At 51.3% G+C, this 26,363-nt stretch overlaps 1 protein-coding gene and 1 pseudogene across 23 annotated transcripts in view; both read right to left on the bottom strand.

Annotated features, from left to right (window-relative positions):
• TTLL1 (TTL family tubulin polyglutamylase complex subunit L1) overlaps positions 1 to 6,400 on the bottom strand; it is a 37,498-nt gene extending 31,098 nt beyond the window's left edge. For 13 of the 23 annotated variants that reach the window (XR_009565363.1, XR_009565364.1, XR_009565379.1 and 10 more), the window contains exons 1-2: positions 6,266 to 6,400; positions 2,648 to 2,679 (exon numbers count right to left, since the gene is read on the bottom strand). The gene's annotated coding sequence lies outside the window, so the exon portion shown is untranslated. Of the gene's footprint in view, positions 1 to 2,647; positions 2,680 to 6,038; positions 6,180 to 6,265 lie in introns of those variants that run through there. The other 10 variants (XR_009565366.1, XR_009565376.1, XR_009565382.1 and 7 more) reach the window with 2 other exon arrangements.
• Positions 6,401 to 11,884: 5,484 nt separating this feature from the next.
• LOC115852568 (mitochondrial import inner membrane translocase subunit TIM14 pseudogene) lies at positions 11,885 to 12,486 on the bottom strand (annotated as a pseudogene).
• Between the last annotated feature and the right edge of the window lie 13,877 nt (positions 12,487 to 26,363).

Genomic DNA, 26,363 nt, shown 5'->3' with positions numbered 1-26,363 from the left:
CAACTAAGCCCGTGCACTGCAACTACTGAGCTCGCGCGCCTCAACTAGAGAACCCATGCGCCGCAAAGAAGAGCCCACATGCTACAACTAAGACTCAATGCAGCCAAAAATAAATTAAAAAGAAAAAAAAATTAGGAATTTCCCTGGCAGTCCAGTGGTTAAGACTCCATGCTTCCAATGCAGGGGGCACAGGTTTGACCCCTGGTTGGGGAACTAAGATCCCACATGCCATGCAGCCAAAATATTAAAAATGAGAAAAAACATTAATACACAGAGAAATGTACATAGCACAAGATCAAGAGGTGTTCTAACAGTTCATGAATACAGCCAAATGGTAACTAACCGGAACATTCAGTGGATGGCGTCTTCTGTTTAAGTGCCCAACGGAGGATGCCTTGGGTTCCTCTCTTGTCGTGATAAGTACTTCTGAATTAATTACTTATTGGCTCCCGCTGACCTTCCCAAGCTGCCAGGCCACCCCTTCACTTCACGCAGCCCTTGCTCTGGCTGAACGCACCCCCCTCTGCTGCTCCGTGCTCATGTGCTCGCCCGCGAACCTGTGCCCGCGCTGTCCCTCCATCCTAACGTTTATCCAGCTCCACCAACCACGCGGGGCACAGTTCGAAGGCCACTTCCCCCAGGGGGCCATTCTCATCGCCTTCACTGGAATTAGTGTCTCCCTCCTCGGGACCCCCTGCAGACCCTTCCTGCCATCCTTGCGGGCACTCAGAACTTCCCGACTTGCATTTCAGTTCTTTCTGTACGTTCCTTCCATAAACGTGTGAGGCGAGGGACTCTCGTAGTCACCCGTTTCCCTCTCAACCCACTGATTCTAGATTTAAAGGGGAGTATTTGAAGCGACCCTACAGTCCATTTGCCCGACCCCATTATCTCCAGCCCTTCAGCACATGAGACGCAAAAAATGACTGCTTGTTGTGTGAGTGACTGATGGACAAGTCCTCAAGGCTGGGTCCTTGGAACCCGACTCATTGCTTCCCTGAAAATGTTATGGGTTGAACTGTGCCCCTGAAAAGATACATTGAAGTCCTAACCCGGGTACCTGTAAACATGACCTTATTTGGTCAAAGTATGGTCTTTGCAGTTACGATGAGGTCATTCGGGTCAGCCTTAATCCAAAGACAGGTACTCTTATGAGATGGAAAGTTGGACACAGACACACAGGCAGGGAACGCCTTGTGAAGACACAAGAACGGACAGACAGACAGAGGGAAGGCAGCCATGTGCAGATGGAGGCAGAGATCGGAGGTAAGGCTGCAACAAGTCAAGAAATGCCGGGGGCTCCCAGAAACTGGAAGCTGCAAGGAGCCCTCCCCTAGAATCTTCAGAGAGAGCACGGCTCTGCCAACACCTTGATTTCAGGCTTCTGGCCTCACTGCGCCACCCAGTTTGGGGCACTTTGATACCACAGACCTAGGAAACTAATACAAGAGATAACCATCCTAAACACTAGGGAAAAACGAAGCATAAGAAATGTACACCCATAAGGAGGTTTACGTATATATATTTGGGGAACAGAGCACAGTAAAGTGCTGAGCAAGAAGACAAGACAGTCATTTACGGTTAAAAAAGGAAAGGATGAAGGAAGGCCCCCTCTCCTTTAAAAGAACCTCTTTTCAGAAATGCACCAAATCAATGTGGAAACCGCCACTGAGAGCAGATGAAAAGGCAGCCTTGGGAAGAGCCAAAGGAGGGAGGGCAGTTCCCTCCACACCCGAGGCTTAGAGACCCAGCTCGGTTAGAGACGCATCTGAGCCATGGAGCCACCGCTGCGGATCCTGGCAAGTCCTCCCCGGGCCTCAGCCTCCCCAGTGAAATAAATGGGAAAGAACTGACTCACACAGTTACAAAGCAGAAAATACCACACCATTGTAAAGCAATTATACTCCAATAAAAATGTTAAAAAAAAAAAAAAAAAGAAAGAAAGAAAGTGACAGCTCCTGGGCGGTGCTGCTGGGATTACTGCAAGGTCAGGTGGGCGTGGACCTGGCACACAGCAGGTTCTCCAGACCGTCAACTGGGTTTGAAACGAGTGCATCAGGCAGAAAGAGCTTCACCCTGAAGCTGCCCCCGATTTCGGCTCCGCACGCGCCTCCTTTCCAGCTCCTCCTCCCGGAGGGCTTGCCAGGCCCCGCCCTTACACAGTAACTGAGTACGTATTTCTATCATCGCTGAAACAACAGCTACCACTCCCCGAACACCAGGATGCATCAGGCCCCAGGCTGGGTGGTGTGTGTGTAGATCCTTCTCTACTGGGTACATAGTTACGGCTCACCTGAGGCCGGCAGGCAGGTACTCTCCCCACTTACAGACGGGAATGTGGAGCTTGGAAAGCAAGAGGCAGAGCAGAGACTGCTGCCGTGGCCACCCGCACAGTCTCCCTCCCACACGCGGGTGTCAACCGTCATTACATGCATCCCCCTTGTCAGGCGTCATCGACCCCACAGGGCAGGGGGTGGGTCCCCCAGCACCCAGCCAGGGCCAGGCACAATGAGGGGGCTCAGGTATCATCTGTAGAAGACTAAGGAACCAGCTGGCCAATCCCCACATTACGGAAGCCAGGGCTGACGCCTTCCCAACCCTAGGAAATACTAAGCCTTATCTATTTATCAGGTAAATAGAGAAATACCTGATGTCAGATTGTTTTCCTGTGGCTTCCTCCTAAAATAGAAAAGAAAAAAAAAAGTGGAATTAGCGGTATTATGTGATGAACTTGACACGTTACCTCTCTACTGGTTCATATGAACTGACACCTCAGAATTTTAAGCCACAGGGTCAGCTACTTTCAAACTGAACATCATAAAAACCTAATCAGGAAAAGCAGAGAGTGACGTGCTGGTCCTCATGCTGCTCACAGCTTGAAGTCAGAGTGGGCTGTCACCGCCTGAGGCATGTCAGCCTCGGAAAGCCATCCTAAAACCAGACAGTTGCTGGTTATTTCCAGAACACCGTGGGGCCCACTCCTGGGGCAAGTGGGCAGGATCTTCACAAGCCTGAGAACAGGTTTCCGCCGGGACATCCCTGGGCGTCCGGGCCACCGACAGTGTAGTTTCTCATCCATCCACTGGGCACCAACAGCCACTCCGTGCCAGGCGGGTGACGGGAGACGGAAAGCCACCCGGGACCAGGGGCTCCTGGACAGTCCTGATCCAGCGAAGGCAAGAGACGCGTTCAACCAGCGGCAGCCCCAGTGGAAAAGTGCTTTAACAACCTAACAAAATCCAACCTCAGTCCTGGGGAGGAAGTAACCATCAGTCCAGTCCAGCAGCAAATCATGCCCGCTCCACCCCCAGAAAATTCCGGATCCGTCTGTGTCTCTCCCCAGCATCCCCACAACCCTGGCCACAACTGGCTTCCTTGGCCCCATTCTCACCCCATGGCAACACATTCCCCACCCAGCAGCAGACCAATCTTTTCAGACACAAAGCAGATCTTGTCACTCCTTTCATAAGCCTGCAGCGGCTTCCCACTGCACTGAGAATAAACCTAGCAGTCCACCCATGGCCTGCAAGGCTGGCCCAGCGTGACCCGGGACCCCCATGCCTCTCGGGCCTTGTCTCCCAGCGCCCTTCCCACCTGTCTTCCCTCTCCAGGCGCCAGCCTCTTTCAGCTCCCCACACCCGCCAAGCGGCATCTAGTCTTAAGGCTTTGCTCTTCCCCCACATCTGGCCCTTTCTCCAAGGTCAGCTCCTCAGACTGGGCTTCCCAGTCTCAATCCTCCCCCTTTACAGAGCTGTCACTTTACTTCTCCGTGGTGCTCACGTTGTACACAGTTGTTTAGTCGGCGCCAACTCAAAGCATGGTCCGTGGACCAGCAGCATCCGCATCACAACCTGCAGCTCGTTAGAAATACAAACCTTCCAGCTGCCCCCATGCACACGCAAGAGTGTACACATTCAGACTCTGGGAGCGGGGCCCAGTAATCTGTGTCTTAACAAGCTCTCAGGCGATTCTTATGCAAGTGCAAGTTTGAAAAGACCTGGCCTATGAGACTCCCCTGGTGGTCCAGTGGGTAAGACTCCATGCTCCCAATGCAGGGTGCCTGGGTTCGATCCCTGGTCAGGGAACTAGATCCCGCATGCCTGCCACAACTAAGAAGTCCATATGCTGCAACAAAGATCCCGTGTGCTGCATGCAACGAAGACCTGGCACAGCCAAAAATAAATAAATAATAAATAATTTAATTTAATTTAATTTTTTTAAAAAGGGACTTCCCTGGTGGTGCAGTGGTTAAGAATCCGCCTGCCAATGCAGAGGACACAGGTTCGATCCTGGTCCAGGAAGATCCCACATGCCGCAGAGCAACCAAGCCCGTGCGCCACAACTACTGAGCCTGCGCTCTAGAGCCCGCGAGCCACAACTATGGAGCCCATGCGCCACAGCTACTGAAGCCCACACGCCTAGAGCCTGTGCTCCGCAACAAGAGAAGCCACCGCGATGAGAAGCCCGCGCACCTCAACAAAGAGTAGCCCCCGCTCGCCGCAACTAGAGAAAGCCCACGCGTAGCAACAAAGACTCAACGCAGCCAAAAATAAATTAATTAATTAATTATTTTTAAAAAGAAAAGACCTGGTCTAGTTCATGTATTTGGTTCCTTGGTGACTGTCTGACACAGATACGTCACATTGTGAGCAGCAGTGCTGTGCCACGTTATCTCCTGCTGAATCCCAGCACCCAGAACAGCGTCTAGCAATAGCAGGCTCTCAACCAATACGTGACGAATGAACAAAAATAAAGACGTGAATTCCCTCCACACACACACAGTCAAACAAGCACTGTTTGTGCCAAGCAGTGAAGTAGGCGCAGCCCAGCCCTACAGGGGCTGTAAGTCCGAAGGGGGAGACCCAGGAAACCATCACCCATAAACACTTCCACAGCTTTACCCTGGTGAGAAATAGGAGGCCGGGAGTTTAGCTGATTTCCACCGAGCGAGGGAACATCTTGGGAAATCTCTGTGCCTACAACCCCAGGAGGACAAAGCTCTGCCAAGAGGCCTTTTACCTCCTGGAGTTATGACTACTCCCAGACAAAAGTTAGAACAACCTCTGAGGAGAAACAGCGGAGGGCGGGGGACTCACCCTCATGGGAGTCACTTCACTCTTCCGGGTCCAGCCATCGGAAAATGGGAGCAGTCTCTGCCTCATCCCCCTACCCCAGACACTTTAATCACTATCAGTTTCAATAAAGTCCCAGCTGGGCTTCCCTCGTGGCGCAGTGGTTGAGAGTGCGCCTGCCGATGCAGGGGACACGGGTTCGTGCCCCGGTCTGGGAAGATCCCATATGCTGCGGAGCGGCTGGGCCCGTGAGCCATGGCCGCTGAGCCTGCGCGTCCGGAGCCTGTGCTCCGCAACGGGAGAGGCCACAACAGTGAGAGGCCTGCGTACTGCAAAAAAAGAAAAAATAAAGTCCCAGCTAGGCCAGGATCCTAGGACACTTGCATTCTTTTCCAGCTAGTTAAGTCTTTTTTGAAAAGGCAAAAAAGAGCCATCTTTAAATAAAGTAACAATATAAATGACTTCACATCAGTGCCGTGCAGCATTCAGTCGCAGCCGTGTTGCCCTGCCCGCCTCCTCACCCCCATGCTCCACGTACCTGTTTACCAGTGCCTGTAACTCCCTGAGTGCAGGGCAGGGCCAATCTTTTTGTACTGTCACAACCCAGCACCCAAATGTGCTCATTAAATATTTCCTGAACAAAGAACCGCTTTGCAAACAAACCTCCAAACGGCTTACAACGACCAGATACTTTTAGGTCTAGAATGAATCCCCTGTAATGCCACAGCTACTCTAGGAGTGTATGACTACCACCACCCCACCCCGTCTAATGATGGGAAAACAGTCCCCCAGAGAGAGGTGAGCAGGGCGGGGAACACTTATCTCCTGTCTCCTGTCCAGAGCTCTAGCCACAGGTACACCGCGCCCTCCAAGAAGCCAATAGGAACGATACAGATTGCAAATGAATGAAAAAGCCTAGGAACAATGAAATTCTGGGATAACCAATAATAAGAAGAATGCAATTACAAGGATCGAGCGGCACAAGTTAAGTCATAGGAACTCGGAGGAGGAAGAGGGGTACAGTGGTCAGCGCAGGCTTCCCGGGGAACGCGAGTCCAGCGAGCAGCATCTAAACCGCACCTTCCCGGCCCCGTAGACCAGGGCCCACAATCGTTCGCGCATGCGCACTCGCCCACCGGGCACGGCCACACCCTCGGTCCCCGGAGGCGGCGGCCTCGGCGGCGGGGCCTCACCTGTGGGCGCACAGCGCAGAGGAGCGCCCAGAAGCGCGGAGCACGGCGGCCCGGCGCCGCGGCCCGGCCCCGCCTCCAACCCCACTCGGCGCTCAGAGGAGGACGCGAACCGCTACCCAGCGCGGACAGGCTCTACTTCCGGGGCGGCGCCCTGGCAACCGAAGACGCGGCCTTGCCAGCGCCGCGACTGCTTCCGGGGTCAGACTTTCCCTGCCGGTCTCTACACCTCTATGCCGGTGGCCTGCTACGCCTGGCGCTGAGATCCTACGAGGAGTCAGTCGTCCACCCCCGGGAGCCTTGCAACCTTCAGGGCCCAGAAATGAGGTTGCGAGGGCTCGGGATCGAGCCTGATAGTGGGAGGTAGAGCGGTATGATGCCTGGGGCCCTGGGTCCAGTCGGCTCTTTATCCCCTCTGCTGCTCAGCTTCAGTATCTGTACAACTAGGACTGTTCATAGCACCTCCCTAGTGCTATTGTTGTAAGGATAACAAGTTGTGCTCAGCAGCCAGTAATCAATAAATGGCCTACTCAAAGGTAACCTCATTGGTGAAGTGTTCCCTGAGCGTGGGACAGGTTTAGGTCCTCAAACTAGATTTTTAAAACGCCTTCTGTTAGGAAGAGGCAGCCTAGCCTAGTGAGAAATTTAAAACTGAAGCCAGGGGAATTCCCTGGCGGTCCAGTGGTTAGGACTCCGCGGTTTCACTGCCGAGGGCGCGGGTTCAGTCACTGGTTGGGGAATTAAGATGCCACAAGCCGCGCACGCGTGGCCAAAAAACTCAGAAAAACAAGCCAGGCCTAGATTGAATCCTTGCTTCAAAATCTACTAGCTTTGTGGCTTTTGGCAGGTCACCGTCACTTCTCTTGCCTCAGTTTCTTGTCTGTAAATGGGACAGTAGCACCTATATTGAAGGGTTGTTGGGAAGATTATTAAAAAAAAAAAAGGCACAAATACTAATTGCTCAAATACTTGTTGAATTAATACAAAATAAAAGAGCATGTACCCCAGACATCTGTCAGCCATGAAAATGTACTTGAAGGCAGCATAAAAGAAGAGACACAGAATTTACATCCCTGCTCTGTTACATTCTAGGTGTCTGGGCACGGGAAAATCCCAGCCTTTTCTTTTTTTTTTAATAAATTTATTTATTTATGGCTGCATTTGGTCTTTGTTACTGTGCGTGGGCCTTCTCCAGTTGCAGCGAGGGCTGGGCCCGTGAGCCATGGCCGCTGAGCCTGCGCGTCCGGAGCCTGTGCTCCACAACGGGAGAGGCCTCAACTGTGAGAGGCCCGCGTACGGCAAAAAAAAAAAAAAAATTGGGAAAAATATAAATGTTTTTTAGCAGAAGTCTTATTGGCTAAATTAAAGTTCATCAATTTAATGAAATAGTATTTACCTATTAAAGGGATAAAGTGGATCTACGTGTGCTGACCTGGAAACATATACATAATATATTAAATGAAAAGTGAAAATTACACAACTTTGTATAGTATGATTTTAAAAATCATTAATATGTATATGCATTATATATAAGAGGCATAAAAAAAGCTTGAAAAAAGATATGCAGTTACTGTTAAGAGTCATTCTCTTCAGGAGTTGGCATAGAAAGTACTTTCTCTTCTTATAGCCTATATTTTTTATTGTCTGAATTTTTTAGTAGCACAAAAGTGTTATTTTTAAATTTTTTAAAGCTTCAATAAAATAAAGTTAAAAAACAAACTTTTGGGACTTCCATGGTGGTCAGTGGTTAAGAATCTGCCTTCCAATGCAGGGGATGCAGGTTCAATCCCTGGTCGGGGAACTAAGATCCTACATGCTGAGGGGCAACTAAGCCTGTGCTCCACAACTAGTGAGCCCACATGCTCTGGAGCCCATGCACCACAACTTCATTGTGTTGCAATGAAGAGTCCACCTGCCGCAACTAAAATAAAAATAAATAATAAATTAATAAATAATAAAAATAAATATTTTTAAAAATTAAAAAAATAAAATAAAAAACAAACTTTTTTCCATTTTGAAACAGTGGACTGAACATCTTTTCACACCCCAAAATCTCACTGAAATGGCAGAAGAAGAAATAGAAAAATACAATAGAAAATTAACTATCCAGGAATCTGAATACCAAAAACATGCAAATAAAGGAATTTCTCTAAAAGGTTTTGTTTTAAGATCATCTGTTTCTGGGAACTCCCTGGTGGTCCAGTGGTTAGGACTCGGCGCTTTCACTGCTGGGGCCGGGTTTCCATCCCTGGTTGGGGAGCTAAGATCCCGCAAGCCCTGAGGCACGGCCAAAAAAAAAAAATCATCTGTTCCAAAATCATGCCTTTGTGGCTAGTGAGGATCCGTTTGTCATTCTGCGTTATCACTGGTGTTCTTAGCTCCACCAGGCAGGCAAGGGGGATTGCTCATATGGGGCACTCCCATCTTCCTCACATGGGCAGAAGGACTCAGGCAGGGGAGATGTCACCTTGGAGTATCACAAGTTATGGCAGATCCCAGTTTATACGTTTTGAAGGATAACCATTGTATAAAGTACTAAACTGCAATTGTTGGTTGTTAAATTCTTTTCAAAGACACATCTCCCTTTTGGTGTTAAGTTAGTTGAACTACAGACTGCATAAGTGATCATCTGCTAGAAATCCATGACATAGTTGGAAGACTAGTAGAAATACTCCCAATAGACAAAAAAAACAGTGAGGAATTCCTGGAAGATGAGATAAGAACAGATAAACGGGCAACCCCAATAAAAATGAGGACAAATGCTCCCCAACATGCAAAAGAGAGAAGTTCCACCCATAATCAGTTTTCTGAACAAAACTCTGAAATTGCCCTGAGGTAAGAAGCAGGGACATGGACAGTTGGGCAGAAAATTAAGTAAGGTAATCACTGGTCGGTCTCCTTAGAGAGCAGTCCTCTGACACTTAGGATAAATCCATGTGTCTTAGTCCATTTGGGCTGCTCGAACACAAAAACACCAGCGACTGGGTGCCTTCTAAACAACACATATATTTCTCGCCATTCTGGCGCCAGCAGATTCGGTGTCTGGTGGGGGCTTGCTTCCTGATTCCTGGATAATCATCTTGCTGAGTCCCCACATGGCAGAAGGAGTGAGGGAGCTCTCTGGCGGCTCATACAGGGACTAATCCCATTCATGAGGGCTCCACCCTCATGACCTAATCACCTCCCTAAGGCCCACCTCCTAATACCATCACATTGGGGATTAGGATTTCAGCACAGGAATGGGGGGGGGGGTCGGGGGTGGTGAGGGGAGACATAAACATTCAGTTCAGTCCGTGAACCTTGAGAATAGTTCATAAAAGAGAGAGTTCAGACACTCAGCCAAAAACATTAAAGACCAAGAACATTCAAGAAAGGCACAAAATTCAGCAAAAGGAAAATTGAATGCCAAGGAAACAGTTAACGCAATTAAAATACTAGATCAAGAGTCAGCAAACCACTGGCCGAATCCAGCCCACTACCGGCTCCAGAAAGCTAAGAATGATTTTTACTTGTGACCGTTTGCAGCCGATTTGTTAGGGAACACACTAACTTTGGACCCCAATTAAGTGAAATTATCTCCTCTCCTGCCCCGCAAAGAAATCCATTCTTCTCATTAGTAGACCTGTATTACCAAAAAAATTATGCTCAATTGTTATTATATTTTTATTTCATCAGTTAAAAAGTTGTGAATTTTTTAAAAAAGCAATGAAAAGCTAGGAAGAATATCAAATAAAACTTATATTAAGCAAGAAAAATAAATAAATAAAAATTTAAAAGTTGTGAAAATGTGTGGAACTTTTAAGTGGCAGAGCCTGGATTTGAACCTAGGAAACCTGATCGTTCACACTACTGCCTCCCTGAAAAACAAAGAGCCGCCTTCTGGAGAGACGGCTGCACTTTCAAGGTGATGCTCTGAGCTTTGCTTGCGGGCATTCCAGAAACCTCCGCACAACCCCTCCCTGGCCCGTGGAGCTCTTTGCGCCCATCATTATTTACGTTTAGCGCCATCTAGTGGAGCCAGCGCTAACCTGGAGCCCGACTGGCCGGGTTCACACCCCACTGCTGACACTGGTCCCTCCTTGGTTCCCGGCCTCAGTCCTTAAACCCAGAAAGTGAATGAGAACGGGAGGATCACAGATGGTGTGTTTACCGCTGGCTCATAGTAGGTGTTCAATAAACACTGTTTCGCGTATGAGACGTTCCTTCGATGGCTGATTTCTGAGGCTGGTTCCTTGGGGCCTCGGTCTGCCGGGGGAGACTTGAAATACCAACTCGGCGATGGCCGGGGCCCCATCTTGGGGTGATATGGCCCAGCCCCTTACCAGCCTCTGCTGTCTGTGGCCCTCTCCTCCCTTGGCAGGTGGCCCCACTGCTCCTCAACCCCCAGGGAGGGGTGCTGTTGCCATGTGGCCCCCATACCCTTCTCCACCCCCAACACAGCACATCCTTCACCAGCTCTTTCTGAACGAGGTGGATGGCAAGGTCTGTCCAGGTGTCTTTTTCACTAAGAACCACCAGCCTCCCATTGGCTGAGGGGCAGAACCAGCTACATAATTTGTAGGACGCCGTGCAAAATGAAAACGCACGTACCCTTGTTCAAAAATTATTAGGAATTTCAACACAACTACAGCAGCATTAACCAAGTGAGGGACCGATCTGAGCTCAGGGGCCCTGTATGGCTGCCCAGGTTGCAGGCCCATGGAGCCCGCCCCTACTTTGTGCAGGATACCACCCTAAGATCTTAGCCGGAAGTCCCCTCGTTACACCCTCTCGAGGACCCTGCTTGGTGAGTAGTGTTATCTCATGTTTCTTTTTAATGCGGTAAAATACACACAACATAACGTTTATTATACTAACCATTTTTAAGCGTACAGTTCAGTAGTGTGATAAAGTATATTCACATGGTTGCATAACCAATCTTTAGAACTCAATCATCTTGCCAACTGAAACTTTTCCCACTAAACACTAACTCCCCATTCCCCTCCCCCCAGCCCTGTTGACCACCATCTACTTTCTGTCTCTATGAATCTGACTACTTCAGGTGCCTCACGTAAGTGAAAACATTCAGAATTTGTCTTTTTGTGACTGGTTTATTTCACTTAGCATAATGTCCTCAAGTTTCATCCCTGTTGTAGCGTGTGTCAGAATGCTTTTTCCTCTTTAAGGCTGAATAATACTCCATTGTATGTATTTATCATTTTGTTCATTCATTCATCAGTCAATGGACGTGTATTTGAGTTGTTCCCACCTTTTGGCCATTGTGAATAACTCTGAACATGGGTGATCGAGTATCTGTTCAAGAGTCTGCTTTCCATTTTTTTGGAGATATTCTCAGAAGTGGGCTTGCTGGATCCTATGATAACTCTGTGTTTCGTTTTTTGAGGGGTGTCTACACCATTTTAAGTTTTGAGGCACTTTATTTTTAAAAAGCTGGTACTCAAGTACATAAGTGAATAAGAACTTAAAATTCATCATATGGGAATTCCCTGGTGGTCCAGTGGTTAGGACTCTGTGCTTACATTGACGAGGACCTGGGTTCGATCCCTGGTTGGGGAACTAAGATCCCCCAAGCTGCGTGGCTCGGCCTAAAAAAAAAAAAGTAAACTTCATCATACATTTATTTCATTTTTCAGTTTGGCCTTCTAGTAAATCTTTAGCATCACTGATTTTGGGCTGCTATATAAAGGGATCCCCCCGTTGTCATGTGATTTAAAAGCATAGCTCGTTAATAAACATTTCTTATTTTTCCTTTATTGGCAGTAGGGCTTACACTAATTACCATGCTAATGCTGCCTCCCATTTTGTCATTTTGGGTTCAAACCCACCTCTGTAATAACCACCACAGAAGGCACATTTTGGTAGACTTTGAAAAACTTGTTTTACTTGAGGCTCCATGTGTTTCCTGGCTTGCAAAGCTTAAGACAGCCTACAAGGGCTTCCCTGGTGGCGCAGTGGTTGGGAGTCCGCCTGCCGATGCAGGGGACACGGGTTCGTGCCCCGGTCCGGGAGGATCCCACGTGCCGCGGAGCGGCTGGGCCCATGAGCCATGGCCGCTGAGCCTGCGCGTCCGGAGCCCGTGCTCCGCAACGGGAGAGGCCACAACAGTGAGAGACCCGCGTACCGGAAAAAAACAAGCCTGCAAACTCTGCAGCAGCAATGGTCAGTCCAACCGCTACCACTGTACTGGCTGTGGCTCCCCTGGCTCCACCCCGAGCGAGGTTCATCCCAGCCCAGAGGCCTCGACCACCCTGGCTACAGCATTTCACACCCCCGCCAACAGGGCACAAGGGTTCCAATCTGCCCACGTCCTCACCAATGCTTATTTCCTGTTGTTGGGTTTGTTTATTTATTTATTTAAATAGCAGGGATCCTAATGGGTGTGATATCCCCACTCTTTAATATGGTATCTGAAAAAAAAATGGAATCTGAGGCTTGAAGGCACTAATTAACTTGCCCAAGGCCATGACGCCCATTACTATTATCAATCCAGCTGTGACTGGCACTGAATGACCTGCCTGACTCATGCTGCCTCCAAGGGCGGCTTGCCATTGTCAAGGTGCCAGCCAGAACCATTCAAGGATTTCGATGGAGCCCCAGCCCAGTTCCCTGAGGCCATGACGAACCTGCAATGGCGCCCAGCATTACTACAGAACCAGCACCAACCCACCACCCTGCTTAGGCTCAGGCCAGCCAGCTGGCCCTGCCCTGCAGGTACACAGACCTCTGCTCCCCCCACCTTACTGGGGTCCCTAGTACCCTCACCCCGGGCCCTTGCTGCGTGAGGCCAGAAGGCCAGAACCAAGATCCAGACCGAGCATCCGCTAGGGACTGAGGAAGGGACTGGACACTGGAGCCCAGCTCTGGTTCTGTCACACCCATTTCTGGCCCCAGGGTGAGGGTGGGGGGAGGGGAGCTGCCTGGCCTGGGGCCAAAGGGGTAGAGTCCCTGTGGGCTCAGAAATGGGTGAAAAGGGGGCTTCCCCGGTGGCGCAGTGGTTAAGAATCCACCTGCCAGTGCAGGGGACACGGGTTCGAGCCCTGGTCCGGGAAGATCCCACATGCTGCGGAGCAACTAAGCCTGTGCGCCACAACTGCTGAGCCTGTGCTCTAGAGCCCGCGAGCCACAACTACTGAGCCTGTGTGCCAAAACTACTGAAGTCCGTGCACCTAGAGCCCGTGCTCCACAACAAGAAAAGGCACCGCAATGAGAAGCCCATGCGCCGCAACAAAGAGTAGCCCCTGCTCGCCGCAATCAGAGAAAGCCTGCGTGCAGCAACGAAGACCAACACAGCCAAAAATAAAAATAAATTAATTAAAAAAAAAAAGAAATGGGTGAAAAGGGAATTCCCTGGTGGTCCAGTGGTTAGGACTCCATGCTCTCACTGCCGAGGGTCTGGGTTCAATCCCTGATTGGGGAACTAAGATCCCATAAATTGCACAGTATGGCCAAAAAAATAAAAGGGTGAGAACAGACCCTCTTGGGAAAACCCGTCAGGAATAGCATCTTTCTTGATACTGTGGTTGCCCAAGAGTGGGTTTGAGCTCTGTTTAGAAGGCAGCACCAGCATTAGAAAACAAACATTGTCATTATCATTTGAAAGATAATTACGGGGCCCTTACCCCAAGCTTGGCTTCAGTGGGACAAACACAGGTCCCTTGGGGGAGAGGGACCATTAGCGCATAAGCGAATAAGTACTTATGTGCTATTTGTGGACAAGAAATACACACAGGCCCTGTGGGGCCAGTGATTTCTGACCTCTGCAACCTGTTCCGGCTTCCTCCATTTCACTCCTTTGTCTATAAGTTTCTCCTGTCACTTCCTCTTTCTCTCTTCCCTTTTTTTTTTTTTTTTTCCTCACTAGCATGGCTTGAGGGATCTTAGTTCCCCAACCAGGGATCGAACCCGTGTCCCCTGCAGTGGAAGCGCAGAGTCTTAACCACTGGACCACCAGGGAAGTCCCATCTCTCCTCCCTTTTTTTCAAAATCGGTGGTGAGTCTACTCTGGGCCAGTCCCCTTGTGGACTTGTCCTTCCCCTCACCCTCCGCCACGCTGCTCCCCACTCAGGCAGAAAACACAACCCCGAGCACCTTGGTTTCGCATCTCGTGCCTGTGTCCCAGGCCTGGCCCTGAATGCCCTGTGGTCCTGTCCAGAAGCCCGGGCTGCGGGGCCAGGGCCCAGGCTCCCCACCCAGCCCCCAAGCCAGGGCTGGCACAGGGTAGCTGAAAGAGGGGTAAATCCGCAAGCAGGTGGCGGGGGACACATGGCTGCTTCAGGCTTCAGCCTTGTCCCAGCTACACGCCCCAGGGGGCTCATGGACCCAGCAGAGGGAGGAGAGAATCCCCAGGGCTTTGAGGCTGAGAGGGAGTTCAGAGGTCAGAATGCCTGTCACCGCACAAAGTGGACGCACAGACAGCTTCTGGAAAGAGCCTTCCGTGCCCAGAGCCAGTGGGCGGGTGAGGGCAGCTCCTCAGAGAAAAGCCACCTGGGCTGGGGCGGCACTTCTGCAGGGCCCAGCTCTCTTCTGTGCCCACGGGAGCTCTCCCTTGGTCTTCATGCTGGGCTCCCCCACACTGTACCCCAGCCGGGGTCAGGTGTTCAGGCCTTCCGCCAGGTAGCGCTGAGTAGGTGTTCAGTCAGTGATAGAGGAAGGAGCCGCCCCACCACAGGCTGTGGCTTTGGACGCCTAACCTGGGGTGCTGGTGCGGGTCTCTCCTCTTTCAAATGGAGTTACTAGTAGATAACGAACCAGCTTGGGGGATGGGCGCTGCGAGGACTAATGCAGGGGAGGATGTTGAGGACAGTCCAGGCACAGAGGGCGGTTTCTATCATTACTGTTGTTGTTATTGTTATCCATCATTAATGAAAAATAGGCCCTCAGGTGAGGATCACATGCTGTGTGTGTGTGTGTGTGTGTGTGTGTGTGTGTGTGTGTGTGTTCACCCACAGCAGGACCCAGGTTTGGAGAGTTGGGATGAGGGTCTGGAAGGGAAGGGACTAGAGTCTAGACCTTCTCTACCAGACAGATCTCAGATTCCTGGGGAATCTGCCCTTCCTTCCCTCCCCACCCCTGCAAAAGGGCCCCAGCACAGACACAGAAGCCCCCAAGGGAGACTGGGCTGATCTTCCCAAGACTCAGGGTCCTGCACGCCCCCCATGCCCAGTGCCCAGTGCGGCTCAGGAGTCGAGCCCTTGCAGACATTCTTACCTCAGCCTCCTCCATATGGCCCAGGCGAGGGCCACTGAAGGATGGAGGGAGCTGGCAGGTGCCAGAGGGATTTGAGCCCAGGTCTGCGGGACTCTGCATCTGGGGCTCTTTCTTCCATAGTAGCTGGCGGCAGGGGGACTGTGGACAGACAGTTCTGTGAACTATGGAGGCTGAGAAGTGGGGATACAGGTAAGGGAGGCTCAGGGAACCCACTTATGGGGCCGACCAGGACCAGTCCCCTGCGTGTCCCCACTGCCTGCCTGTGTCTGCTCGTCTCTGTGCCCCATGGAAGGTGACCAGTAAGGACTGGGAAGAAAAGGCCTGAATCTTGATCCTTTTCTTCAGGTCTGAGCTCGGGTCTACAGGCTGCTTTCTGGGCCTCGGTTTCACATCCCGTAGTGTCTGTGCACGTGCCCTTGCAGCACTGTCACTGGAATTCAACAAACTGTGTAAGGCGCACGGACCCGAATTTATTTTATTTATTTATTTTTAAAAAATATTTATTTCTTTCTCCTTTCTTTCTTTCTCTCCCTCTCTCTCTCTCTTTCTCTCCCTCTCTCTCTCTCTCTGCACTGGGTCTTAGTCACGGCACCCAGGATCTTCATTGCTGCGGCATGCGGGTTTCTTAGTTGCAGCATGCCTGCAGGATCTAGTTACCCGACCAGGGATTGAACCTGGGCCCCCTGCATTGGGAATGCGGAGTCTTACCCACTGGACCACCAGGGAAGTCCGCGGACCCGAATGCAATATGCCCTCGTCCCTCCCTTCAGCCCAGTACACCACACGCTTTACCCCCACTCCCCGAAACTCTACTGCTGGCCGCTGTTTATAGCCGGAGGGTGTGGGGAGGAAAACATCTGGAGGTGGCCAACAGGGAGGGCTGGTGTTGGTAAGGAGGTCATAGAAAAGTTCCTGCCAATGAATTAAGCTACCCAGCCTCCCATGGGAACATGAGAACGGAAGCCCCGTTCACACCAGGGTCTCCGCATCGTCCCTCTGTGGCCTTGGAGGCTGACACCGTTATCCCTGTTCAGCACAGACGGAACCTGAGGCTCATGGAGGCAAGGAGGCTGGCCCAGGCCCCGCAGTTCTCCTGGGGCCCACACAGACCTGGGCCACGTCCCATAGAAAATGTGCAAGGACATTCTGGCCCAGGCAGACATTTGGTCCTGAAAGGGCTGCACTAGGTTTCATTTCTTCCCTCAGATCCAACAATCCCACCCTCAAAGGCACTGGGGTGTCAGAGGACTCAGACCTCTACGCCATTGGCTGAATAGTTTTTCCCAGTTCCAACCACTCCTCTAGACGCTGAGTCCCCTGAGGGCAGGGGCTTTGGACACCCTCTGTTGTCCCCAGAGTCATGCTGCCCAGGGGAGATGCTAAGATTCCAGTTGGGAATGAACGAATGAGGGACCTTGAAGCTGGACGTCAGTCACACCTGAGTTCAAACTGGAGTTTTATGGTAGACCCGGCCTGTTGCTGAGCCTGTCACCTTGCTCGTCTGGGAACTGGGCTCATAAAACACGCTTCCCCAGATTATAGAAAAAAGAAATAAATGCTGCAAGGGCTTCACAGGCTGTGCACGCCAGCCCAGCACAGGCAGCTAAGCATCTGTTTCCAACCTCGACCAGGTTCCAAGCCGGGGCCTCCTCTCCAGAATTCTCCTTCCCCTGAAGCGCATTCGACTCACTGGCGGCTCAGCCCAGTCCTTGCGGGGACGAGTATGTCCTGCCACCTGGCGGGGCTGGCAGCTCCCTCCCTTCCGAGGCCAAGGGCCAGACTAGCCTTTTCTGTCAAACGCCCACACTTCAGCTTTCCGATCTCCACACCTTTGCTCATGCTATCCCTTCCGCCCAGAATATCCTTATGTGAAAAACCTGGGTCAGAGAACACATGCATCTGTCATGTTTTGAGACGCTGACCAAGCTGCCCTCCTAAGAGGCGGCATCCAAGTGTATTCCCAAGAAGACAGGGTCCCCACAGCTTTGCCAGCGCTGTGTGCTATCAAAGGCTTAGATGTTGGACAGTATCGTTATTGCTTTATTTGCACTTCTTCTGTTATTAGTGGGGATATGGGAATACATACACTTCCTCAGAAAAAAGGACAAGTCTTCAGATTTTTTTTTTTTTTTGCCTCATATTATGGCTTGCGAGATCTTAGCTCCCTGCCCAGGGGTTGAACCTGTATCCACGGCAGTGAAAGCACAAAGTCTTAATCACTGGACTGCCAGGGAGTTCCGCGGAAGAACTTTAAATACAAGGAAATTGTTTCCTGGAAATTCCTTAGCAGTCCAGCGGTTAGGACTCCACGCTCTCACTGCCAAGAACCCAGGTTCCATCCCTGGTCGGGGAACTAAAATCCCACAAGCCGCACAGCACAGTGAGGCCAAAAAAAAAAAGAAAAGAAAAGAAAGAAAGAAATGATTTCCTGTGAGAGAAACCATCCCCAAATGCTGTCTCCCAGGTCCTCCTTGCTCTTCCAGGCAGGAGAAGCGGAGTTGAGAGAGTGGTAATTAACAGTCATGAGACAGGGAAACCCAGGACCTGGAATGAGAAACTGGCTCCTGAGTCGGGTGCACCATTTCACCTGCCTGGCCTCAGTTTCCTCCTCTGTAAAGTGGGACCTTCAGTTCTTAGCCTGGAGGGTTGTTGTGAAGATGAAACGGGATGGCAAAGGGGAAATTCACTTATCTGTGAGACAGATGGCTACTGAGGGCCCAGCATGTGGGGTACACGGCCTCCCGTCTCGGGGTACAGACCAGGTCTTCCTAGGGGCTTCCTCCCCCAGAGCAGAGGTGTGGACAGCAGCTGCCGCTGACACCATGGCCAGCCGTCCCTGCTGAGTGCCGGCTGAGGGAGCTGCTAGGGCTGCTGTTATTGTTTTGAAAAAATCTGCTATCATGCTGATAAACTCGGCTGTCAGAAGGGATGTTATTTCTGGGTGAAAGGAGATTCTGCAGGACTGGGGCTCCTTCCTGCCGGCACCCACGTGGGCCTCGTCCCTCCTGCCAGACCCAACTTGAGCGATAACCTGGGGCCTTGAGTCTGCTCCTGGCAGAGGACGGTGGTGGCCGTCACTGCAGGATGTCCACAGCCTGCTGTCCAGGGCCTCTACAATGCTTCAGGAGCAGATATCACCCCCTCCCTGACCCCGGATTCCTGGAATTGTCTGACCGAGTGGAGGCTGTTCTCTGTCCCCCTGACAGGTTGCATGAGATTAGGTTATTTTGGTCACACGGGCCATTTAGTCTTTTGGTCCTAGCGCGTGTCTATTAAATTGTCGTGGCTCTGAGCTGAGCGACCTGGCTGGTTAAGCCTCATAATCTGCTCTGAAACGTGCTGGTTCTGTTTTCAATTGCGATAGTCCCCTTGTCACCAGCACAGCTGGCCCCTCTGGCTCCACCGCGGGCTCAGCCTGCCAAGCACCCCTGGGAGCTGTAAACCTGGGTCTTGATTAAAACCCTCGCTCTTGGCCGTCTCAGGTCTGATCATTGTGCTTTGTAGTGTCAAGTTTTCATTCACGTACCCAAAAGTGCACAAATCTGAAGCATTCACCTCAGTGCATATCTACAGGTGCAGGTACCCCTGCGACCACCATGCATATCAGTCCAGAAAGTTCCCTCATGCCCCTTTCCAGTTAATACCCATCCCACCTCGGGAGGTGCCCACTAGTCTCACCTCCATCCTGTAGATTAGTTTCGCCTGTTCTTGAACTTCATATAAATGGATTCATACGGTATGTTCTCTCTTGTGTCTGGCTTCTTTCACTGTTAAAAAGTTACTGTTTTGGGAATTCCCTGGCGGTCCAGTGGTTAGGATTCGACGATTTCACTGCCGAGGGCACGGGTTCGATCCCTGGTTGGGGAACTAAGATACCGTAAGCCGCACGGCAAGGCTAAAAATTAAAAAAAAAAAAAAGTTACTGTTTTATGACCAGAAACATAATACATGTTTATGGCAAAAGTTACAAGTAATGTACAAGAGAAAGAAAAGACCAGTGAGTGATATCCACACCTGTTACCCAACCTTGACCTTCTAGTGTGTTCCTTACAGAACTTTCAAGGCAAATGAAAAATACTCTTCTACGTAAGTCAATTCACATTATACTTATTCTACAGTGTTTTTATCTCATTTAACACAGCACAGGTACAGATGTCTTTCCGTGTTAGTACATGTGGGTCTACCTCAGACTTGCACGTTATATTCATTAGAAACGAGTCCCCAGGGAATTCCCTGGTGGTCCGGTGATTAAGACTCTGTGCTTCCACTGCGGAGGGCACGGGTTCGATCCCTGGTTGGGGAACTAAGATCCTGCAAGCCGTGTGGTATGGCCAAAAAAAAAAAAAAAGAAGAGTCCCCAGATCTGACCCACATTCAAGGAGAACAGAGCTGCCATCAGCTGAGACGGGGAGACTGTGCGAGAGGTAAGTTTGGGGGAGACGAGTTTAATTTGGCTGCATTGGCCTGAAGTGCCTCTTACATATCAGGAAGGGAGATGGAGAAGCTTCTGTGAAGTCTACTGGGTGTCCACTTCTGTTCTCCACTGCTTTCCTGGGGGCCTTAGCCATCTGCTTCCAGGCCCCTTGGTCCCCGCTCCTGGTGGCACTCTGCTCCTGGCCGGCTGTGGCCTCCCTCCAAGGCCGGAGGCTCTCCTTCATTAGGCGCCCCCACCAGCTCCTCGAGTTCAGAGGCCCTCTGAGCTGGCTGGAGGCTAGAAGGGGCCCAGGAGTTCAGCTGCCTGGAGCTTGGGCGGCGCTGCTGGCCTTGGGCCAGCTCATTACAAGGGGTTTGCAACAAGCAGAAAATTTTAAGGGACCAGAGGGGCAGAAATCCATCTGCCTATTCATGGCTGTGAGGAGGCACCTGCCAAAGCTTTGGGGGGGAAATTGAGTCCCCCCAAAGACGTGGCTGGGGTAACTCTCTTCTCTGGGTTTCCAAGATGTTATTCAAGCTGCCAAGAACCAGCCTTGACTTTCAAAAATCATCTTAGTGCCATCGATTCTTGTCCCCAGGGGCCTCCCCAGGTGGCACCCAGGGACCCCACCCCACTCCGATGACTTCCTCTCCATCTCCACTGGCCCTCGGCCGGAGACCCACCACACACCAGGCGCCAGTCCTTGGCCTTGACCTCGGTCACCCCTGCAGTCCCTGGGAGTTCTCGGAGAGGCCGAGTGCCCTCAGCTGTCACACAGCCTGGACTCCGGACCCTGAAGCCTGGGGTCCTCGTGGCTACACCGGTCACACAGCCTTGCCTGGCCCTGTGTAGAGTCAGTCTACACCTGCCTGGCAGCAAGTCTAGGCAGGGCTGGCCTGATCCAGGTCTCTGAACCCAATGCCCAGGGGAAACTGAGCCGTGCAAAGGTTCAACTCCCCCGCCCGGGACCACCATCACCAGACTCGGAGAGGGACCAACGCCCATGGGCTCCTTGTGAATCCCCCCACCTTCCCTCACAGCTCCAGGGACAACCGTGTAAATATGCATCCTCACCCCCTACCTGGGGTCCTACAAGGAGAAGCCTCACCCTCCCCTCACACGCCTTGCTAAGGAAGAGAAGGAGGCCGTGAGCAATTTTAAAATGTCGTTCAGAAAGCAGAAACTAACACACCACTGTAAAGCAATTATACCCCAATAAAGATGTTAAAAAAAAAAAATGTCGTTCAAGGGGAAGAACTGTCTGCGCGTCTGAAAACCGAGGGAGGGACAGAGGGAGGAAACAGACCAAAAATAGACGAGCGTGTTGGCCCCAGAATGCTCACCCTCACGCATTCGCTTGCTCTGCAGGTATTTACGGAGCACCTACTACACGAGCTGTGAACAAGCCAAGTCTGGCTTAGTCTCACTGGGGGGCAGGGAGCCAGGCAATAGACAAGTAAACAGGTAAATACATATGCGAAGAGCAGAAGGTGCTGTGAAGGAAGATAAAGCGAGGGGGGAAGAAGGGGAGCAGTAGCCCCACCGACCACTGGGTGACGGGAACAGTCGTGATGTATGAGTTGGGTGTCACCATCCCCGTTCCCCAGAAAGTGAGGGAAAGTGGAGCTCTGATGCATTAGGCCAGGGAAGGGAAGGTCCCGTCTCTCATCCCTCAGCATCCACACCTCTCTACCCTGCAGCTCAGCTGGCCTCTCTGAGCCTCAGTCTTCTTACCTGTAAAATGGGGATGTAATAAGGTTCCCAGAGGCTTCACAACAGCTCTGTCCACAGAGGGCCTCACTAACTGGAGGACAGTGAGTATGGCTGGGTGTGGAACACAAAATAAAGGAGGCAGAGCTTTGGGGGAGGGGCAACCTGGGCACTGTTATCAGTTGGATGGAGGCTGGGGCGTTCCGTTCAGGAGCCCTGGGCATTCTCAGAGACTCTGAGGCATCATTTCCTCTCTAATACCTCCCCACATGGCTGCCAGATTCCAATTCCCAAATGTCTATTCCCTCTTCTGCTCAGAGGCCTTCCATGGCTCCCAGGTACCCACAGGGCAATAAGGCCAAACCCATTTTTCTGTTCCAGTTGGAATCCAGCCCCTTTCCAGGGTGCCCTCAAATACCTCCTCCTCCAGGAAGCCTTTCCTGATATGCTTGCCTCCTCTCTAGGATCCCAGCTCTTAGTTTTCCCTCTCCTGAGCTCCTGTACTTCCTGCCTAAGACCCACTGTGAACTCTATCCTGGTTCTGTCTCACTTGGAGCAAAAGGCGCTTGCTGCTGTCTCTGGCTCAGCTCTGGCCTGGGACGAGACCAAACATACTTTTCTTCCTCTTCTTAGAATAAAAAGTGATGTATTTCTGATACTAGCATAAGTTAATGTACTTCTGTATAGAAAACCGGGAAGATACAGAAGAACACAAGGCCAAACATTAAACCGCCTATCAACCTTATGCCCAGAGATGATCACTATTCCCATTTTGCAGGGCTGTATTTCCTTCCAGACTTTTCTATATGGATTTTTTTTTTAATGTGGGATTGTACTGGACACACTGATCTGTAAAGTGTATTTCATTTAATAAATGACGCATCTCCAAGATACAGTTTCTTTTGTGAATATGTCAAACTCTTCACCAGTTCTTTCTTTCTTTTTTTTTTTTTTTTAATTTGACTGCACTGCACGGCTTGCAGGGTCTTAGTTCCCTGACCGGGGATTGAACCCACACCCTCGGAAGTGAAAGCACGGAGTCCTAACCATTGGACTGACAGGGAATTCCCTCAAACTCTTCAGCAGTTTTTAATCCTGTCTGCAATAAGAGCCTCTGGGTTTACCCATCACCTACTGGGTACCAGGCATCACGCTGAGGGCTTCCTGTGTGTTCATCCTCACAGCAGCCCTGGGAGGTGGGAAATTTCACAGAGGATGGGACTGAGGCTCAGAGAGGCCCAAGCACCTACCTGACGCCACACGAGTTTTAGGTGCAGAGTCGGGATTCTAACTCAGGGCTGTGTGGCCCCGAAGTCCCAGCCCTCACCCACCAGGCTGCAGGTTCCCTCCCCAGAAAATGCTTTTACCCCAATTGCCATTTTGTTTCACTTCAGGGGGTTCACAGACCCCCAAATCAGACAGGTCAGAGAGACCTGGGTTCAAGCCCTAGCCCTGCAATCTCTTGGCTGTGTGGTCACGGACCTCTTAGGACCCATCTCCGAGGCTCGGTTTCTTCATCCGTGAAGTGAGGAGATCTACCCTTCAGGAGGCCACACAGCCTCTTGTCCTGGGAAGGTATCCCCACAAGGTGTCCACCAGGTGGGCGTGGGTGGAATGTCACCGTGAGGTTGCTCTAGCTCCTGGCAAGAAGCTCAGGCCCAGCTCAGGAGAGAACCTCGAAGCCCTTTGATGGGTCCCTCCTGATATTACAAAGTCCCTGTCAAAGCTGGAGGATTTTCCAGATAAGGTGTCCCAAGGCTGGGACAATAGTCTGGGATGGCACGTGGAAAGACAGCCATTTAAAACCTGCTCTGGCGTCTGGCTCCACAGGTGGGTCCTGGATGCCAAGGCCAGCACTCGGCAAACGTGCTTGGCCAGCCCTCTCCCTGGGGCTCCCACCTGCCCTCTCCTCCCCTCCTGGGCCTTGGAGGAATGTTCTCATAGGAATGTTCTCATCTCTCTGCAAGGCGTCCTCACTTCTCTCAAGCCTTTGCAGGAAGGTTGCGTCCTCACCGAGGCTTCCCTTGACACCCTGGTTAAAAGACCCACCCCGCCCCCACTCTTCACACACTGCCTGGCTTTACTCTCCCTCCTTGAGTGCACGCTGTGTGCCCAGCTGCCCAGAGCTCTATTCTCCTGTCACTGGTTTCTCCTCCACTTGGATGTGGGCCCTGTATTAATGCCATGAATATGTCGTCTCTAGATCCCCATCACCTACCCCCCTGCCTGGCATATGGTAGGTGTCAATATTTGTTAAATGGATGATCAAAGAAAGTCACAGTAAGGACAAAACTCAACCCTAAGTTGGAGCAGAGGGTCTGCTGGGTCATGGATCCCTGAACTGCGGAGAGACATGGTCATGGCCTCAGCAGCAGGGGCTTGCCTGGGGCTCGGAGAATCCGGAGGCTCCAGAGCAGGCAGCTCTTCAGGAAGGAGGCCCCCAGGGAAGGAAGGGACTGCCCACGGGATCGTGGTGTTTTATGACGCAGGATCCACAGCCTGATGGCCTTGGGACAGGCCAGCAAATCCCGATGGGGAAGGGGAAGGTGAGGCCCAGGAGGTTTGGAGGCCAGCCATGGAGGGTGGAAAGGACACTGCAGCAGGAGTAGGGAGACCCAGGCTTCAATCTGCTTCTGCTGCTCAAGGGCTGGGTGGTCTCCGGCAAGTGGCTGGCCTCCTTTTTCAGAGCCTCAGTTTCCTGATCTGTAAAATGGGTCCACAAGGTCTCTCTTGCCTGTACATGGACCCTTTGTGGGTATACGGGTGTCTGTAACATGGGACAGTGGTAAGAATTACAGGTGATAATAGAAAGTGCTTAGCCCTGGGGTTGAGGGATCTGAGGAGATCCTGGCAGCTCCTATTGTTATTGTTACTGCTATTATCATTTGCCATCTAATCTCTTCTGGACTGATAGGAAGGCAAGGCCTTCTACAGGCTCAATTCCCATCCAAAAGGCTTTTCTTCCTCCTGTCCGTTTGATCTGCATATTATTTGGGGACGTTGCAAGGCAAATATTTTCACCCACCCCCTCCTTGGGCACTTCTATCCCCCATCTGTCCCTAAACTGTCCTCCTTCCTCCAGCTGTTCCGCTAATGTTTACTGAATGCTTACTCTGTACCTGGCACCATGGCTTCAGCCTTGAGACCCCTCTGGAAGCATTCTTACACACATAGATGAGACCATGCCATTGCTTCCCCTCTGAGTCTGTTTTCTCATCTGAAGAGTTGCTTTTGGAGAGAGGTCCCTATTTTGGAGGGCTCCTCCCTCCGCCTGTAAAGCACCCTGTGGCTATTAGCAGCCCAGGGAAATCCAGGCTTTGTAGGGCTTGGAGTCAATGTGATTTGGGAGGCGCTCAAAGAAAGGATTACAAAATCAGAAGAGGCCAGAAGAGAGGGTGGGAGGGGCCTTGAAGCTTAAACTCTGCTGGGAGTTTACTAAACATTTGATGATTATCTCCTCTGATCCTCCCTATAACCCTATAGGGTGGTGGTGGGGGGAGGGGGCATGCCGTCATCCCATTTCACAGATGAGAACAATGAAGGAAAAATCCATATCAGTGTCATCACTCCAGAGGTGGGAAGAAGGGGTGAGGGGATCTCCAACAGGTAGCAAATGGCAGAACTAAGGCAAGGGGAGCTCCCCGGACCCTGCTGTTTCTCCGTTCCAATAGGCAGCAGGACTGAGGTAAACAAGCTTTGTTTTGTTCCTGGGACAACAGCTACTTTGTAACCCCAGTGCTCTGCTCTGCATTCCTCCACCTCAACACACCCCAGCAATAACAGGTTGGGGACTCGAGACCCTACACCTCCTTAGCCCACCCCAGGGCTGGGTACCACCCTGCCTGGACCTTTTCTGATTTCTCCTCCCTCCCCCGAGGCTTTGGGGGCCCTTCTCTGCCACTCATCTCCCCCTAGGCCCAGGAGCACCAGGGCAGGGCGGGCTGCCCCCACTACGGCGATGGGAATGGAGGTGTGATGGATGGTGCAGCTGGAAGGATGCGGGGTGGGAAGGAGTGGGGCAGGAAGACGCCAGGCTTTGGTTGAATGCTGCTGATGCTGTTTCTACAGAAGTTTGAGTCTTAGTTTTCACATTTGTGAAATAGGCTTAAAAACACCTGACGCCAGCCTGATGGTTGCCAGGACCCGGGGGAGGGAGGAATGGGGAGTTATTTTTTACTGGTGTATTTTTACAGTTTGTTTTGAAAGATGGAGAGTTATGGAGATGAATGCACAACATTATGAATGTATTTAATACCAGTGAACAGTACACTTAAAAATAGTAAAGATGGCAAATTTTGCTATGTGCATTTTACCACAGTTTAAAAAATTGAAGGAAAAAAAAACAAACAAAACCTAACTCCTGAAGCTGCCAGCACTAAGAGCGCCAATATTTGAACGCTGAATTCATGCTGTCATTTAGCAGGTCATTAAGTCCTCTTTGAGCCTCGTGGGCAAGAAAAAAGCATCAATCCCCTAGGAGTTCTTTGAGGATATAAAGATCCTGGAATACCCACCCAAACGCAGCCAGGGGATTCATCCACAAATATTCCCCGGAGCAAACCAGCGCACGCGACAAAACAAACCTGCAGACCGCAGGAGGCAGAAAGACAGTAAACAAGTAAACAGATCACACTTGTAGCAGCTCTGTTGCCATTCGGACCCGACTGGGTCCTGGAGTCCGTGCTATTGGCCGGGGAGGCGGCCCTGAGGGCGGGCCGGGGCGGGGCCCGGCGTTTTATATGGTCGCGCGCGCGGGCCCCTAGCCGTAGA

Source organism: Globicephala melas, chromosome 10 (genome assembly GCF_963455315.2).
Source record: "Globicephala melas chromosome 10, mGloMel1.2, whole genome shotgun sequence".
In the NCBI taxonomy this organism is placed as follows: domain Eukaryota; kingdom Metazoa; phylum Chordata; class Mammalia; order Artiodactyla; family Delphinidae; genus Globicephala; species Globicephala melas.
The sequence above is the reverse complement of the archived record's forward strand: the minus strand, read 5'-3'. Positions and strand labels throughout refer to the sequence as shown.